The sequence below is a fragment of the Nannospalax galili genome, unplaced genomic scaffold (genome assembly GCF_000622305.1).
Source record: "Nannospalax galili isolate Female #2095 unplaced genomic scaffold, S.galili_v1.0 scaffold72, whole genome shotgun sequence".
Lineage (NCBI taxonomy): Eukaryota > Metazoa > Chordata > Mammalia > Rodentia > Spalacidae > Nannospalax > Nannospalax galili.
In genome coordinates this window covers 844,192-860,045 of record NW_008336933.1, presented here as the reverse complement: position 1 = coordinate 860,045, position 15,854 = coordinate 844,192, and the positions used below count along the sequence as shown (strand labels likewise).

Here is a 15,854-nt window from a genome sequence, read left to right as displayed (position 1 = left end):
AGGGGAGGGGAGGGAGACCCTCAAGCTCCCTGATTGATACCTGAGTTTTCCACAAATGCAAATTTGGTCACACCAGGCTTTACACACTTACTCCAGAATGAGGTTAATTCCTTGAAGCCTGCAGCTATGGACTTTGTCAAGGTGCATTCCCTCCAGGCTCTGCTGGTAATCTACCTAGGAGGACTGACTTCTGACTTGTCATTTCCACATGATCTCCAGGATCTCTTTCCATATTTTCTGTGAAAAATTGAACGTACTATATGTATAAAATATGGATTTATTTCTAAGAAAAGATCAATCATGTTAATGCATATTAATCCAGCCTAGGCATCCTTTAGTACCTCCCTCCAGCCACCCCACCTCTAGCCTGCGATGCCACTGGTGTCCTCTAAACTCATTGGTTGGGGTAATTTATTTTTATTTCTATGCACCACAATGAGTTATTTGTATAATATTATGAGATTTTTATTTTCTTGTTTATTAGAGCAGAGAAGAACTTCTGGAGTTTTGAGCCTTACAAAATCATTGAGCTTTATACAAGGAAACTGACTCAAAGCTTAAGCATGCCCTTCTGCCCTGGCTAGCTGCCCAGAGTTGGCACTGAGTGGTTAATAACCAGATCCCATTCAGGCATAGCAGATGGCTCTGCTTTCAACCCAGCAATTTCAATGGAGCCTGGAGCCTGCCCTGGCCATCCTGGGTTTCTTGGAAGTGTTCTATTCCCCGCTGTTCCCAGGACTGGTACTTCCTACAGCACCCCCCACCTTTCCTCTCCCCTCCCAGCCCTTCCTCCTGTCACCCGTAGAATTTCACCCTGTGAACCTAATACAGCCCCAGATAGAAAGCCCTCCCTAACTTCCCACCATCCAGTCCTCCTGTTCTGTTTCACTTACCCTCTTGGAAAAGGTGGGTCTGTCCTTTAAGAGGCGTCAGTACTGTTCTCCACCCACTCCCAACCCCACTGCCATTCTCCAGATCTCAGTGTCACAGTTTGTGTCTTTCCTCTCCCCACCCTCTTGGCCTCTCACTTCCCAGCTGAGAGTTTTCCCTGGACCTTGAATGCTCCTCCTGCTGCCAGCTCATCTCCCACAGCTGCTCTTTCCAGAGTCCTCGCTGCTTTCCCCAGGCTGGTCCTTTAGGGCCCCGTGCCCTCCATGTTTCTGCCTCTGAGTTTCACCTCTGTTGCCATGGCGAGGACATTGGCCAGGTGGTCCACTCTTCCCCTTCTCCAGTCCTTCTTCTCTTGGTTCTTTTCAATACATTCTGCTTTTCCTTCTTTCTCTGGCCATCCTTTCACCTCTCCCAATTTGCACCTGTTAGAGTCACTGTGGGCTTCCTCCTGAGTCCCTTCCCTTCTGTACTCCCTTTCTAGATCATTCCCATCACACACTTGGCTTCAGATCACCCTGGTATCAGCAGTCACATCTGTTTCCATCCAGATTCTTCCCCAAGGGTCAGACTCAGGTCGGCTCTCATTACTTTGTCTCACAAGGAGCTCAGGTTCAGTATGGCAAGATCCAAACTCATTACATTCCTCCTTACCTACAATTCTTCCTCTCTGTTCCCTCTGTTTGTGCACTTCCACCAAAGAGAGAGAAACAAAGTGACTCTGAGCACCTCCATGTCTACCATCTCTCCCCATCAGTCTCCAAACCCTATTGATATAATTTAATTATTTGTGAGATGTGCTCAATCTTCTATAGTCCTAGTGGATTCTTCCCAAGCCAACCACTGTGATGGTCTGGACCACATCAATTGCCACCTACTTCCTTCCTCCATGTACTTGGGCAACCTTTGATAAAGTGTCAGCCCTGTGTCCATAGTAATGGGACAGCTGGAAAACCACAGTCATTTCACAGTAACAAACATTTCAGTAATTCCCCAACTTAGCAAGCCTAGAGTCCTAGGTATGATCTACCAGGCCGGGCACAAGCTAGTCCTGTCTACCAGTTTTCAGCTACCCAGCCCGCCCCGCTTCCTGGCTCAGCTGCTCCAACCCTGTGACCTTCTTCCACTCTTTCTCAGTCAGCGGCCTTTGTATGCATCTGGACACACTGAATGTCCCCTTACTCTCAAAATGTCATTTTCTCAGACATCCTATCTAAATTAGGTCCATACTCACACATGTTCATCATACATTGTTTCCCCAAGAGCTTTTCTTGGGAGATAGCTTTTTCTTCTTCTGGTGATTTAATATTTGTCACACTAGCCTCTCTATTCTGCATGAGAAAGGTGCGGCGAAGTGCACACAGAGCTCATCTGCCTAAAGCAAAGCTTCTTTCTCCACATCTGGAGAAAAGGCTTTGGGGCCAGTGCTTTGACTAGAGGCTAAGCCAGCCACATTTCCACAGAACACCGTTTTTACTTGAAAGAAAAGCAGAAAGATAAGCCATGGTTACTCCCACTTGTGGAATGTTCTAGTTTCCTTTCTGTTGCTGTGGTAAAACGCTCTGACTTGGGGGAGAAAATAGTCCATCATTGTATGAAGCTGGGGTGGGAACTTGAAGCAGAAACCATGAAGGAAGCAGTTTGTAGGCTCGCTCTCAGGAAGGCTCATACTCACTTAACTTTCTCTTACAATTCAGGACCACCTGCCTAGGGATGGTGCCACCCACAATTGGCCCAGTCACCCTGCATCAGTTAACTGTCAAGACCATCCCCTCCGACAGACACACCCACACACCAATCTGATTAGGACAATCCCTCAGCTGAGACTCCCTTCTCAGGTGACTCTAGGCTATGTCAAGGTGACAGTTGAAGCTAACTAGGGTAGTTATTGGGAAGAAATTTTCTCTAAAGTGAAGGAAGTAGAGCCTACAACATCAAGTCATTGATAGGGTTTACTGCCAAAGATAAAATTGAGCTTTTAAAGCAAACAGAATTGTAAAGTTTGTATCAACCCCCATGAGGTTGGCTCTATCTCAGTGCCTGTATTTGTCTAATGAAGTCAGTAAGGATATTAATGAATTTTTCGATGCAGCAAAATGAAATGTTTCAACATTTGGAAGATCTGTGAAACTCAGTGAACTAATATTTTCAAAGTAATTAATTTAAGATATCACAAAAATCACCCATTTAATATGGAAAACAGACAAACAGGTTCTAGTCTATCAAAGTATGGTAAGATTGTTTGTATGATTCCAGATTCTTACAAGTAGCCTCAAAAATCTAGCACTTCTGCAGTTTGGGGATAGTCTAAAAAAATCCACAATTGTCTAAATAAACTACTGAAATGTGTCTCCCTTTAACAATCATGTATCATGTCAGATCATGTCAGATGTTACATGTCATACTTCAACCCAGCAATATACCTCAGTAAACTGAGTTCAGAGGTGTAAGTGCAAATCTAAACCAGAACCTAAGGATGCCACTGAACAAGGCTTCCTTTCTCACTGCACACTGTACCACTCACTGAAACAATGTTTTGTCAAAAGAGTTGATTCATGAGGAAGAGGATGCCCCAAGTCTGAAATTCCTCTCTCTGAGGATAGGGTATCTGTGGGATTAAGACGCAGTGTGGTCTAAAGGCATGTAGAAAATGATTGGAGGTAAGAAGAAGTGACCACTGGTTCACACCCACATAATCCCACTTCATGACTTCATAGGAAAAATGTTGTGGAAAATGGTGGCATTAGGACCAAAGCTTCACCCATCAGACACTAGTATATGCCCAAATGAAGGGTTGTTCATGGCTTCAGCTGGGTGTGACAAAAGTTACACCCAGTTTCCTGCCAAACAACTCAGTCAACCGTTACTATCATAGGGTCCATCGATCAGCGTTCATAAGTATATCAAAGCTATTGCTTAGGTGGATGACCTCTAAAATTTATTTAACTGTATTTACTCTTATTTTATGTGTGTGAGTGTTTTGCCTGTGTGTATGTATGAGTACATCCATGTCATGCAGTGCCTGGAGAAGCCAGAACAGGGCGTCAGGTCCTTGGAACTGGAGTTCAGACAGTTGTTAGCTACCATCTGGATGCTGGGAATAGAATTCTCTGAAAGAGCAGCCAGTGCGCTTAACTGCTGAACCATCTCTCCAGCACCTAAAATTTATTTTAAAGGCAAGTAACTAAAAGCAAATGAAGCCAGAGGATTTTTTCCAAGTTCTTCCTCCATTTTGATGAGATTGCAGAAAATACAAAAACCAGCCTTCTCACCTCTTTGGAAAATCTAGTTTTGTTTTAATAAAATTGGTGTTTTTTAGTGGGGAAATATAGAGTGGAACAGCTGAGAAATATAAGCAAATCTTTCATTATGAAACTCAAGTAGTGTGATCAGCTGGCCATGGAGGTGGAAGTCAGAGCAGTGTCTCTGTGTTGACAGCGTCCCACCATTGGTCCAGACAGCACATGCAGAAACGTAGGGGCTGTATTATGTATTCAGATACAAACAGTGTGCTGCCAGAGTTTGAATATGTAGGAATGGACAAGATGGATGAGTTTTCTCTGAAGATACCCAAAGAAACAGTATTTGCAATTAGAAATGTCAGTCTCAAACTCAGCCCTAGGGCTCAGCAATGCTACAGAGCTGTGAACCCAGTGGAGACCCACTGTGCCATGGACAAGCCTCCTTGGGTAAATTCGGGTTCTTTCCTGGGATGGTCTTCCTTGCCTGAAGGTCAGTGTCACTAGCTTTCCAACAGATCTTTATGGACAGCCACTCTGGATAACCCAGCAAGTGTCTGTAAAGGCTTTCCTACCAATTGGAGGATACTTGTCAAAATTTGCCTATGGTTAGAGGAGGAGGTCACAAGGCCCCTCCCCTCTCTGAAAATCTAGATGCAGTTTTAACTCCTAATTGCTGGGGAGGGAGAGAGATTTTCTTCGGTGGCATAGCCATTGGCAGTAAACCACCCTAGTGAAACGCATGGGTCACAGAAGAAGAAAAAAAAAAAGACATAAAAGTAGACAGTGGGGGGAAGGAAAGGGATCCATGGATGTGGAGAGGGAACAAGAGAGAATAATGAGGGGTGAATATGATCAAAATAATTACACATGTATGAAAATGGCCTAATGAATTCCATTTTATGTATAATTAATATATGCTAATAAAAGCTATAAGAAGAATTTTGCCTAACTGGGAACACACTTGAATTGCTTATTGACCCAAGGTTTCACCTCAGCAATTAGAAGCCCTTTTCTTTTTCCCCTTAGGGGTAAAGCAGATGCCAAGTGTTTAGTAATCAGCGTCTAACAAGCCCCATCCCAGAAACTATTGACTGGACTGGAGGGAAAACAAGTACAGTTACTTTTCAGACTAATCTTCAGAATTCAGCATTAGCCAAAGAATTCTGAAGATTTAAAGCCCATTCCTTGGTGCACAGTAAAAGAGCTTCTGGATTTGAGGAAAAGGTCACAGGTAGCACACAAAAATCACAGTTCTGCAATTTGGAATATTCTTGAGGGAGGAGAAATACAATGGGAACATTTTTCTTGTTTATACAACATTTAGGGTGAAGGTACTGTTTTATGAGCTTTTATAATCCAGTGGAGATTCTCCAAAAGCTGCGGAATCTTTCACATGCCCTAAAACTAGCTAAGTTTTCTTTTCTTGTTTTTCTTTTTTCCTCTATTGACAGCTCCATACATTGTTGTAATGAAGTTTAGTCATTTTCTTTTTAACTTTTACAAAAACTTTATTGAGAATTTCACACATGTATATAAGGTATTTTGATCGCGTTTAGTCATTTTCATTCTCCGGTTCCCTCTCATCCTTCTCCCTCTCCCACTGGAATTTAATCTTCTTAAATTCCCCTTTTGATTTTCTTTCTCCCTTCCGCTCTCTCACTTCTCTCTCTCCCTCTCGAATTTAATCTTCTTACATACCCCTCCTCCTTGTGTGTGTGTGTGTGTGTGTGTGTGTGTGTGTGTGTGTGTGTGTGCCACTGAATTTAATTAGAATTTCTTGCCTGAGCATGTGTAGGAGGCTATTACCAGATCAAAAGCAACTTATCAGTGGCCACACCACTGAGGAAAATGACACTCCCAACCCCAACAGCCATTAACTGCCAATATTCCCTCAGGGAGAGGCAGGGCCTCATGGGCCTTCCCCCACCCATGATGAACTGTTGATGAGCCCAGTCTTGTGCAGGTTTTATGAAAATAGCCACAATGCTGTGAGCTCCTGAGGGCAAAGTCCAAGGCGTATCTGGAAGACATCTTTGTGCTGTACATCTCCCTGTCCTCTCTCTGGTTCTTACATTCCCTTGCTCCCCCGCCCCCTTTCTGTGATGTTCTCTGAGCCTTGGAGAGGGTCCAATTTAAAGCCCCATATCCATTTAAAGCCATATACTCTACCCTCACTTATCCATGGCACTTTGGACTGTTACTGGTTTCTGAAAACCACCACCCACTGTAGTGAGAAGCTTCTCTGGTGAAGGCTGGGCATTCACTAATCTATGGATATTAACATGAGTATTTTGAAAGCAGTTGGACATGACCATTTAGCAAAACAATATGGTAGTAGGTTCTCCCCTAGGGACTCCCAAGTCATGGGTTCTTGACCAAGTTTACAGAACAAGACATGATTTCCTTCCTGTGGATCAGACCTCAACTTCAACAAGAAAGTGGGTTGGTTCACCCTGTAACAGTCAAGCCACTATTGCACTAGAGGGCACAGCTTTTCTAAAAACTCATTACTGTAGCGCATAGGATTCCTAGCTGGGTAAGATTGTTGAACTTTCCTCCCCCAGCAGCCTGCACAGCAACTTTTGGCACTACAAAAGCAAGCCAGTAGGAAAGAAGCCCAGGTCCAGGTTGATTTCTCTTTGTCTTGTGACCAAACTATGTGGTGCCTTCTGCAGTAGAATCCGCCATCAAGTTCTGGTGGGCAACCGAAAGCAATGGCTATAACCTGTATTGTTTTTGTGGTGTCTGGGACTTCCCTGATCAAAACAACTTGTAGGGAGGTATCTCATACCTTGGCACTGGGGTTTTCACTTAATAACCCATGGCTTCTGTGGGGAACATTATCCATCTGTGGATGATACCTCCATTTAAACTCATATTTTATAGATTACATTTTAATAAGCTTCTAAAATAGTAGGTTTCTGTATGGCTTTTTCATACATCCTTATTTGGTTTACCCAACGCTCTTCTCCCTCCTCTTCTTTACCCTTCCATTCTCCTCCCCTTTAAGCCTTTCTACCCCAGTATTCCCCCTCTCCACTTTGCTGTCCCATGTGTTTTACTATCCTCCTCTCTCCCTATAATGCCCCCTTCTGTTTTTATGGCCTTTGCTAACATTCTCTGTTAAGCACACTACTCTAAAAATCCAAGCTAGAATCCACATCTACAGGAAAACATGTGGTGTTTGTCTTTCTGGGCCTGGGTTACCTCACTCGTAACATCCATCCATTTCTTCCAATTATTATAATTTCATTCTTTTTTACACTGAATACATCCCATTGTGTACATGTAGCACACTTTCATTATTCATTCATTGACTGGTAGACATCTAATATGACTCCATTTCCTCAATATTGTGAATAGAACAGAAATGAACATGAAAGTACAGATATCTCTATTGTGGGGTAGCAAGTCCGTTGGATATATGCCCAGGAGTGTATAGCTGGGTCATATGGGAGTTCTGTTTTTAACTTTTTGAGGAACCTCCACACAAGTTTACACTCCAACCGTGAGTGATGGTTCCCTTTTCCCGCCTTCTCCCCAGCATTTGTTTTCTTGATAATAGCCATTCTGACTGTTGTAAAATGAAATATCAAAGTAGTTAATTTGCATCCCCCTAATGGCTAACTGTGTTGAACACATTTTAAAGTATTTATTGGTTATTTGTGTTTCTTCTTTTGAAAACTCTGTTCAATACCATGCTCATTTTTTTTCAATTTAGTTGTTTGGGTTTTTATGTTTAGTTTTTAAAATTCTTTGTATATTCTAGACACTATTCCTATATCAGATTTACAGCTAACAAAGACTTTTTTTCCTGTTCTGTAGGCTGCCTCTTCATTGAATGAACCATTTCCTTTGCAACACAGAACATTTTTCACTTTATGAGGTCCCACTTGTCAATTGTTGATTTTATTTCCTGAACGTCTGGAGCCCTATTCAATGAGCAAAATTTATAAGTCCCTGCAGTAGATCTGAAATTAGAGATGAAAGACAGGGAGAATTTCCCCATCTAACAACACAGCCTATTCATTTGCAGCAGTCACAGTGTGAATTATGTATGTTTCTTGCGTCATTTTTTCCTTCTTCTTTGGCTCCAAGAACATGGCAGAGCCATCCAAGCTGCCGCCCAATCTGTTACAGGTGGCTGAGGTACACTGTGGGCAAATTCAAGGTGTGTGGAATCACCACAGGAGAAAACAAAATCTCTATGTCTCCTTCTGCATTTAGCAGGAAAACATTTGTGATTTTAAAGGACTCACAAAACATGATGATATGGTGGCAGTGTGTACTCCCTTGATAATACAGCTGCTGTTGCCATAGGTGTTATCCATGTGCAAGCCATGCCCTTTTAGTAATTTCTAAAGTGGTACACAGACAGACCCCCATTGCTTTTTTCATGGTCAGTCAACTTCTTAGCCAAGACGGCAGCTTGCAAAAGGAGCTTATGACCTTTACTCTGCTCTCTGTGGTCTAATGAGGTCTGCGTTGTGCTATTTTGCCTCTCCATGCAGCTTATGAGGCTCAGCCTGCCTAGCTCTAATGTGATCAGAATTCTTTCTGTGATACTACCAAAACAAAGGAGATAAATTTCTACTTGCTTCCACCTATTAAAGTTTGTCACAAATATGGCTCAGAATCATTCTAAATAAATTACTTTGGCCTGTTGGAAAAAGTGCGATGCTGTTAACTTTATTGCTTCTCTGGCAAGCATATTGGTGTGAAGTTGTAGGTATAATTGGAGGCATATTATAAATTAGACATGAAGGCTGCTAGGCACAAGATCCATACCAGCTTCAGATATAGAACATCTGAATACTTTTCCAAGGAGAAACAAGAAAGAGGCTGACAGGATGCCAACAGAGATTTGTTATTGTGAGAATTTATGAAGACTTGACAGTGTTCAAATGATGATTATACTTTCGTTTGAAATAAGAAATTATACTAAAAATAACAGGTGTTAACAATTTGTGGGACCCTGTAATTCCCCTGATGTTCTAGTACCTGCGGTGGCTTCTTGAGATGGGCTACTTTTTTCTTGCTAAAATCAACTCTAGTTTTAAAAGAATGTGAAAATGTTTACATGGGGTAAAAATGTCTCTTTGCTTTGGACTTTAATATTGAGCTAATTTTAGACTTGCAAAAATGTGAAAACAGTACAGAGTATCCTTAATTCCCTGTGCTTTGTATAATGATAAAATTAGAACGATTTAGTTTAAAGATATTAATTGGCTTTATTTTTTATTCAGGAGTAAATCAATGCTTCATTGCATAGACTAGAATTTGAGGGAGAATTTTATTTGTTTGTTTGTTAATTTGTTGGTTTGTTTGTTGGTTTGAGATAGGATCACATTCTGTGGGCCAGGTTGGCCTTAGAACTCACTATGTAGCCCAGGCTGGCCTCAAACTCATGCCAGTCTCCTGCCTCAGCCTCCTAAATGCTAGGATTATAAGCATGAGGCACCACACCCAGCTCATGGTGGACTGAGCAGAGGAGGTTAGGTTCATAAATAGAGAAGAACTGAAAACAGAGAAACCAAAGCAATGAGCAGACGGGTCATTTTGAAGAGACTTTCTTTGTGGGGAAAAGACACAGAAGAGAGAAGGAATTGCTTGGTTGACATCAGGTTGGCTTTATAGAGAATGATCCTACAACGGGAAACTGGCTCGTTTGGGACACCTGACACTCTCTCTAACCACGGTTTCTCGGGTCTGATAACAATTTAGCTATGACTTGGTGGCTCCTTCTCGATTTTAGTTTGATTTATGCAGTTCAGCTAAAAATGATAGCCTGCTGTAAGTTTTATGTAACACTTGCTATCCTGATGTTGGCCTCATATGACAGAACAGAAATAAGTTACCTGATAGTGGTGCTGTGTGTTAAATAAGCTACAGACTTTAATGAATTTTACATATTTTTCTACTAGTGTTCTTTCTTGATACTATCCAGGACCTCAAACTGAATTTAATTGACATTTCTTTGAATTTCTCCTTAGCATTCTGTAGTCTATAACAATTCAACAGCTTTATGCATAAAAATGTTTCTTAAGGTAAGGGTTTTTTTGTACATTTGATGAAATATATACAAGATATCATACATGTGGAACATATATCATACATGTGGGGGCATGATATAGTATCTGAACAGAAAACACTTGCACAATTGATTTGCTTGAAGAAAAATAGTATGTCAATGGTATATGACAACTTGGCTTCATTCAACAAACTTCACAAATTTAGATTAAATGAAAGAGTCACTGAAAATGTTTTGTATAAAAATCTGAGAACTGGGGATGAAGCTCACACTTAACGTGCTCAGGGCCTTATGTCTGATCTCCAACACTGCAAAAACTATGTATTTTTCTCAGTTCTCTATCTTGAGCATACAGAAGTATTAGTGACTTACGTGTATTGTTACTGTCCTCGGCACATATCCTACACACAATCACTATACATGCAATGGTTGCAAATAAATAATTTTCCCTTCCATTCTGCATTTCATTTTTTGCCATGCTTGACTGTGGTACCTAGGATGTTTTTAAGATCATTTTATAATACAGCATCGTGTTCAGTTCAGATTGCCACAGGAGACATCCTTGCTTTTCCCAATTCTCTACTTATTCTTTGATCCTTTCTCCCTCCTTGACATTATATTTGTGTGTATATATGTGCCTTTGTGTATGGATACACATGTCTGCAAGTGCACACGTGCATGTGTGTACGTGTGTGGAGCTCAGAGGACAACCTATCTCTGATTTTCATCTCACCATCACTGGGATTGCAGGCACACTCACCAAAACCTGATTTTAGTGTGTGTTCTGGGGTTCAAACTCCAGACCTCCAACTTGCAAAGCAGCTTATCAATCAAGACATCTCCCCAACCCTCATGCAATCTTTTAATTTGGACTTTGGTTTTATTTTTTTAATTTCATTTTATGTACTCTTCTTTACTTATTGCCTATATTTATTTCTTTTTTTTTTAAGATGGGGTCTCCCTGTAGCCCCAGCCACCATGCCTGGCTTGCCTATATTTATTAATTTTATTGCTCTGGAGTTTTTCTATATTTATCTTAATCATAGTCGACCTTCAGATAGTAAGTTATCACTTTATGTATAACATGAGTGTCTTAAGATGGTTGACTGCTATTTCCTTCTGAGTTCTTGTGCTATTGTGGAAAGATTTTATTTAAAAAATTATTATAAATATCATGCATTGTTGTTGCACACACTCTTAAGTAAATCAACAGCAGAGATTAAATAAAAGCTTTTTATTTTTATAATTATTCTTTATCCTTTTGTGTAAATCTGGTTTATACAGGTGAACAGCTCTCTCACTACTCTTGTGAGTTTCTCTGTTGCTAGTCTTGAATCATTTGATTAAATGCTTCTAATTGCATGAAGTCACTGTCATATATTTATCCTGCTTGGGTTTTGTTGAGCTTTGAGGATCTGTGTGTTTATATCTTTAATCAAATTCATAACTTTCTGCTTCCCCCCTCTTTTTATTCTAGAACTAGATTATTTTTCAAATTAAGACCATTCATATTCTTTTAGTTTTCAATAATTTTGTCTTTATTTTTAATTGTTATATCCCATGTGTGTTTAGGTGCCTGTGGGGGCCAGAAGAAGGTGTCAGACCCCCTGGAACTCCAGTTTCAGGCAGTTGTGATCCACCCTTTCCAAACCTTGAACTCTTAGTTTTTGAGTCAGGGTGTCCCAAGCTGAAACATACTCTTTTGTAGATCACCAAGGTGCCTTTTGCTCCCATTTCTTTTGTTACTGTTGCTGTAATTTCAGTTAGGACAATTTCTGATCTTGTCACTGTTTTTTTTTTAACTATCTAATCTTCTGTTAATCTCATCTGATGAAAGTTTTAATTTGTATATAGTATTTTTCGGGTTTTTTTATAGGTCTTTGATTTCTTGTCATATCTTACATTTCTCTTGCTTTCTTTTAAAATGTCTACTTTTAAACTCTTGGCCATCAGGAGCATGTTGCTATGCAAATTCCATTATCACTGCTTTTTGGTAGGGTCTGCTTCTCTTGACTGTTTTTTGTGTTTTTTTTAATGTGTATGAATGTATTGCCTGCATGTAGGTAGGTGCGCCCATGTTGTGCATTGCCCACCAAGGTAAGGAAATGGCATTGAATTCCCCTGGAACTGAAGTTATGAATGGTTGTTAGCTGCCATGTGGGTACCAAAAATCTATCCTGGGTCCTCTGCAACAGCAGCAGGTACTTTTAACTATCTCTCCAGCCCCACTCTTGACTGATTTTTTAAAATTATTTTATGTGAATGAGTGTTTTGTATGCATATGTGTAAGTTCACCTGTGTATGCAATGCCCACAGAGGTCAGAGGAAGGCATTGGATCCCTTGGAACTGAAGTTACAGACAGTTGTTAGCCTCCATTTGGGTGGTGGGAACCAAACCTTGGTCCTCTACAAGAGAAGCCAGTGCTCTTAACTGCTGAGTCATTTCTTCAGCACCTTAACTGATTTCTCTTTTTCCCTCCTGGTTGCAGTTCACGTTACCTTGTTTTTCCATGTACCTAGTAATTTTTTTTAATTATTAAATTCTAACTGTTCTGGTATGTATTAGTTACTTTTATATCACCGTGACCAAAATATTTGCCAACAACCTAAGGGAAACAATATTTCTTTGCTGAGTAACTTTAAGTGATCCTGGTTTATCTGATTGAATATAGAATTCCAGATTTAAAATAATTTTCATGAAAGCTTGAGGATTTTGTTAGTCTTCCCATATTGATGCCTTCTGATATTTCACCCAAACTTTTATTCTTTAGGATATTTTCTTTATTTTGCAAATTCTCTGCATCCTGGAAGGTCCAGGATTTCATGGTTGCTGACTTTAGTATTCGTTGTGTTTGACATCTGGTTGACATTTTCCATTAAAGACCTGTACACTAGCTCCGGGAAACTATTTCGTTTCATATTTTGCTCACTTTGGTTTTCTCTGCTCTTTCATTCTGGGACTTGCATCAGATTCATTAAGTGAGTTTATCTGATTTTTTTCTCCATCATTTATCCTGGTTTCTTGTTTCTGATTTATGGGACACTTTCTTAACTTTGTATTCTAGTCCATATACATAAGATTTTTTTTTTTTTGGTCTTTTTGAGACAGGGTCTCCCTGTAGCCCCAGCTGTTCTAGAACTCACTATGTAGACCAGGCTGGCCTTGAACTCACAGAGATTCGCCTGCTTCTGCCTCTCAAGTGCTGGGACTACAGGCGTACACCATTTTAATAATCTTTTTCTTCTTTTTTGGCTTTTTTTGAGACAGGGTCTCCCTGTAACCCCAGCTGGCCTGGAAGTCACTATGTAGATCAGACTGGCCTCAATATCACAGGGATCCACCTGCCTCTGACTCCCAAGTGCTGGGGATTAAAGGTGTGCGCCACCATACCTGGCCATTTCCTTACTTTTTTTTTTTTTTTTTTTTTTTTTTGTCTTTTTGAGGCAGGGTCTCCCTGTAGCCCCAGCTGTCCTGGAACTCACTATGGAGACCAGGCTGGCCTTGAACTCACAGAGATCCGCCTGTCTCTGCCTCCCGAGTGCTGGGATTACAGGAGTGCACCACCACACCCGGGGTGTGCGCCACCATACCTGGCCATTTCCTTACTTTTTTTTTTTTTTTTTTTTTTTTTTGTCTTTTTGAGGCAGGGTCTCCCTGTAGCTCCAGCTGTCCTGGAACTCACTATGTAGACCAGGCTGGCCTTGAACTCACAGAGATCCGCCTGCCTCTGCCTCCCGAGTGCTGGGATTACAGGAGTGCACCACCACACCCGACTTCATTTTCTTACTTTTAAGAGTTATTATTCTCTTTTCTTTTTTCATAACCTACAGCTCATGTTCACTTAAAGGACTTCCAATGTGTGCATTTCCCATTTCTCTTTTTACTAAAACAACTTCTTCGTTTTGCTTGTCTCTGTTTTGTTCCTTTACATGAGTGTTTCCTGTAAGAATCCAGGTGACCTTTGACTGTGGTTTATATTTTGAAATAAGGCCCAAGATGTCCATTCCCAGTATGATTTTGGACTGGCTTCTCTGAAGAGCCCTGATACTACAGAGCATATATTCTAACATATTGCTGTGTTTTCAGAAAGTGGTTAAAAAATTGGGTTTTCTTCTCAACATAATGAAAACATTGAAATAAAAGCTCAGAATCAAAACACCTTATGCTGACACTCCAGCTAGATTTATTTAGCAAAAAGAAGAAGCTGAAAAGGAATGTCTTAAAAGCAAATCCTGATCAAAGGCTGTCACAGGTTACACTGTGTGTACAGTTTAAAGACATTTACTGATATGCCTCATGGACAAAAGAATAAATTATAATAGAAATTTAAATACTTAGAACAAATTAATTAAAACACTTCAGACTAGTCCTTGTGGGATACAGGGAAATTCACAGCCTTGGAAATGTCCATATGGGAAAAGCATCCAGAAACTAAGGGAAAGAAGAGAAGAGTAATCCAGGAAACAGGAAGGAAAGAACTACCAAAGATGCAGGACAGAGAGTCATCAGAGAGAGCTAGACAGTGTGGAAGATCAACACAGAATCTCTGATGAGGAAACCGGGAGGTAAAAAGTGGAAGGGAATTGTCCTAAGCTACAGGGCTGCCCTACTTGCTGCACCAGCTCTCTGCCCTCTGCCACTTTGCAGTGTGCATTAAAAAAGTGAAAAAGCACAAGTATTATGTGGTAAATGAAAACACTGAGAAAGTTTTAAAACAATACAGTATATTACTTTTTATAAATTTTATACGTATAGAGAAAATAGATTCTTTTTTAAAAATTTTCCAGTATGTTATTCATTTATTAATAGTTATTTAACAAAAATTAGACATATAGACATACAAGTTATTCCAAATCTTTTGTTATCATAAGCAATGCTTAATAGGCATCCCATGTAACAATCTTTCACATGCATTGTTATTTTTTGTAAAAAATTACTTTTTTCAAAAAGACTGACAGTAGTTTAATAAGTTTGTATACATTAATTACATTCCAATTCTAACATGATAAGTAGTGGAGCAGTGCTATCTTTGTATGTTGGGTTATGCTCCGTTTGGACCATTCCTTAAATTGAGATTTGTAATCACAGGATAGAAGCATTTTTATGACAATTAGCATGTACCAAATATATATTGCACCAATTTAATACTGCTACAAAATATCATACTTTTGGCCAAATTTGACATTAAACTTTTTAAAAACTACTTCAGCGAGTGAAAAGAATGCTCTCTGTTTGCTTCCTTGGTTGTCTCCTTTGATGTACAGAAGCTTTTTAGTTTAATGAGGTCCCATTTGTGAATTCTTGCCCTTGTTTCCTGAGGAATTGATGTCCAGTTTAGAAAATCCTAACCTATGCCTATATCTTCTAGGTTTTTCCCAATTTTTTCTCAGAGCTTTGGGCTTTACATTGAGGTCTTTGAGTCATTTGAAATTGACTTTTGTGCAGGGTGAAAGATAGGGGTTTAGTTTCATTCTTCTACAACTGGAGATGCAGTTTTGCCAGCACCATTTCCTCCAGTTAATGTTCTTGGCCCCTTTGCCAAATATCAGGTGGCTAAAATTGCAATTACTCATATTTGGGTCTTCAATTTTGTTCCATTGGTATATGGGTCTATTTCTGTGCCCGTACCATGTTGTTTTTATGACTATAGCTCTGTAATACAGCTTAAAATCTGGTATAGTAATTCCCCCAG

At 40.2% G+C, this 15,854-nt stretch overlaps 1 protein-coding gene and 1 long non-coding RNA gene across 11 annotated transcripts in view; one reads left to right on the top strand and one right to left on the bottom strand.

Moving 5' to 3' along the window:
- The window catches only part of LOC115070113, a 12,468-nt gene extending 11,440 nt beyond the window's left edge, over positions 1–1,028 (bottom strand). Inside the window, exons 1-2 of the long non-coding RNA XR_003849304.1 lie at positions 894–1,028; positions 92–237 (exon numbers count right to left, since the gene is read on the bottom strand). This is a non-coding gene — a long non-coding RNA (uncharacterized LOC115070113). The remainder of the gene's footprint in view (positions 1–91; positions 238–893) is intronic.
- The window catches only part of Phactr1 (phosphatase and actin regulator 1), a 580,961-nt gene that overhangs the window by 359,335 nt on the left and 205,772 nt on the right, over positions 1–15,854 (top strand). The gene's annotated exons all lie outside the window — the stretch shown is intronic.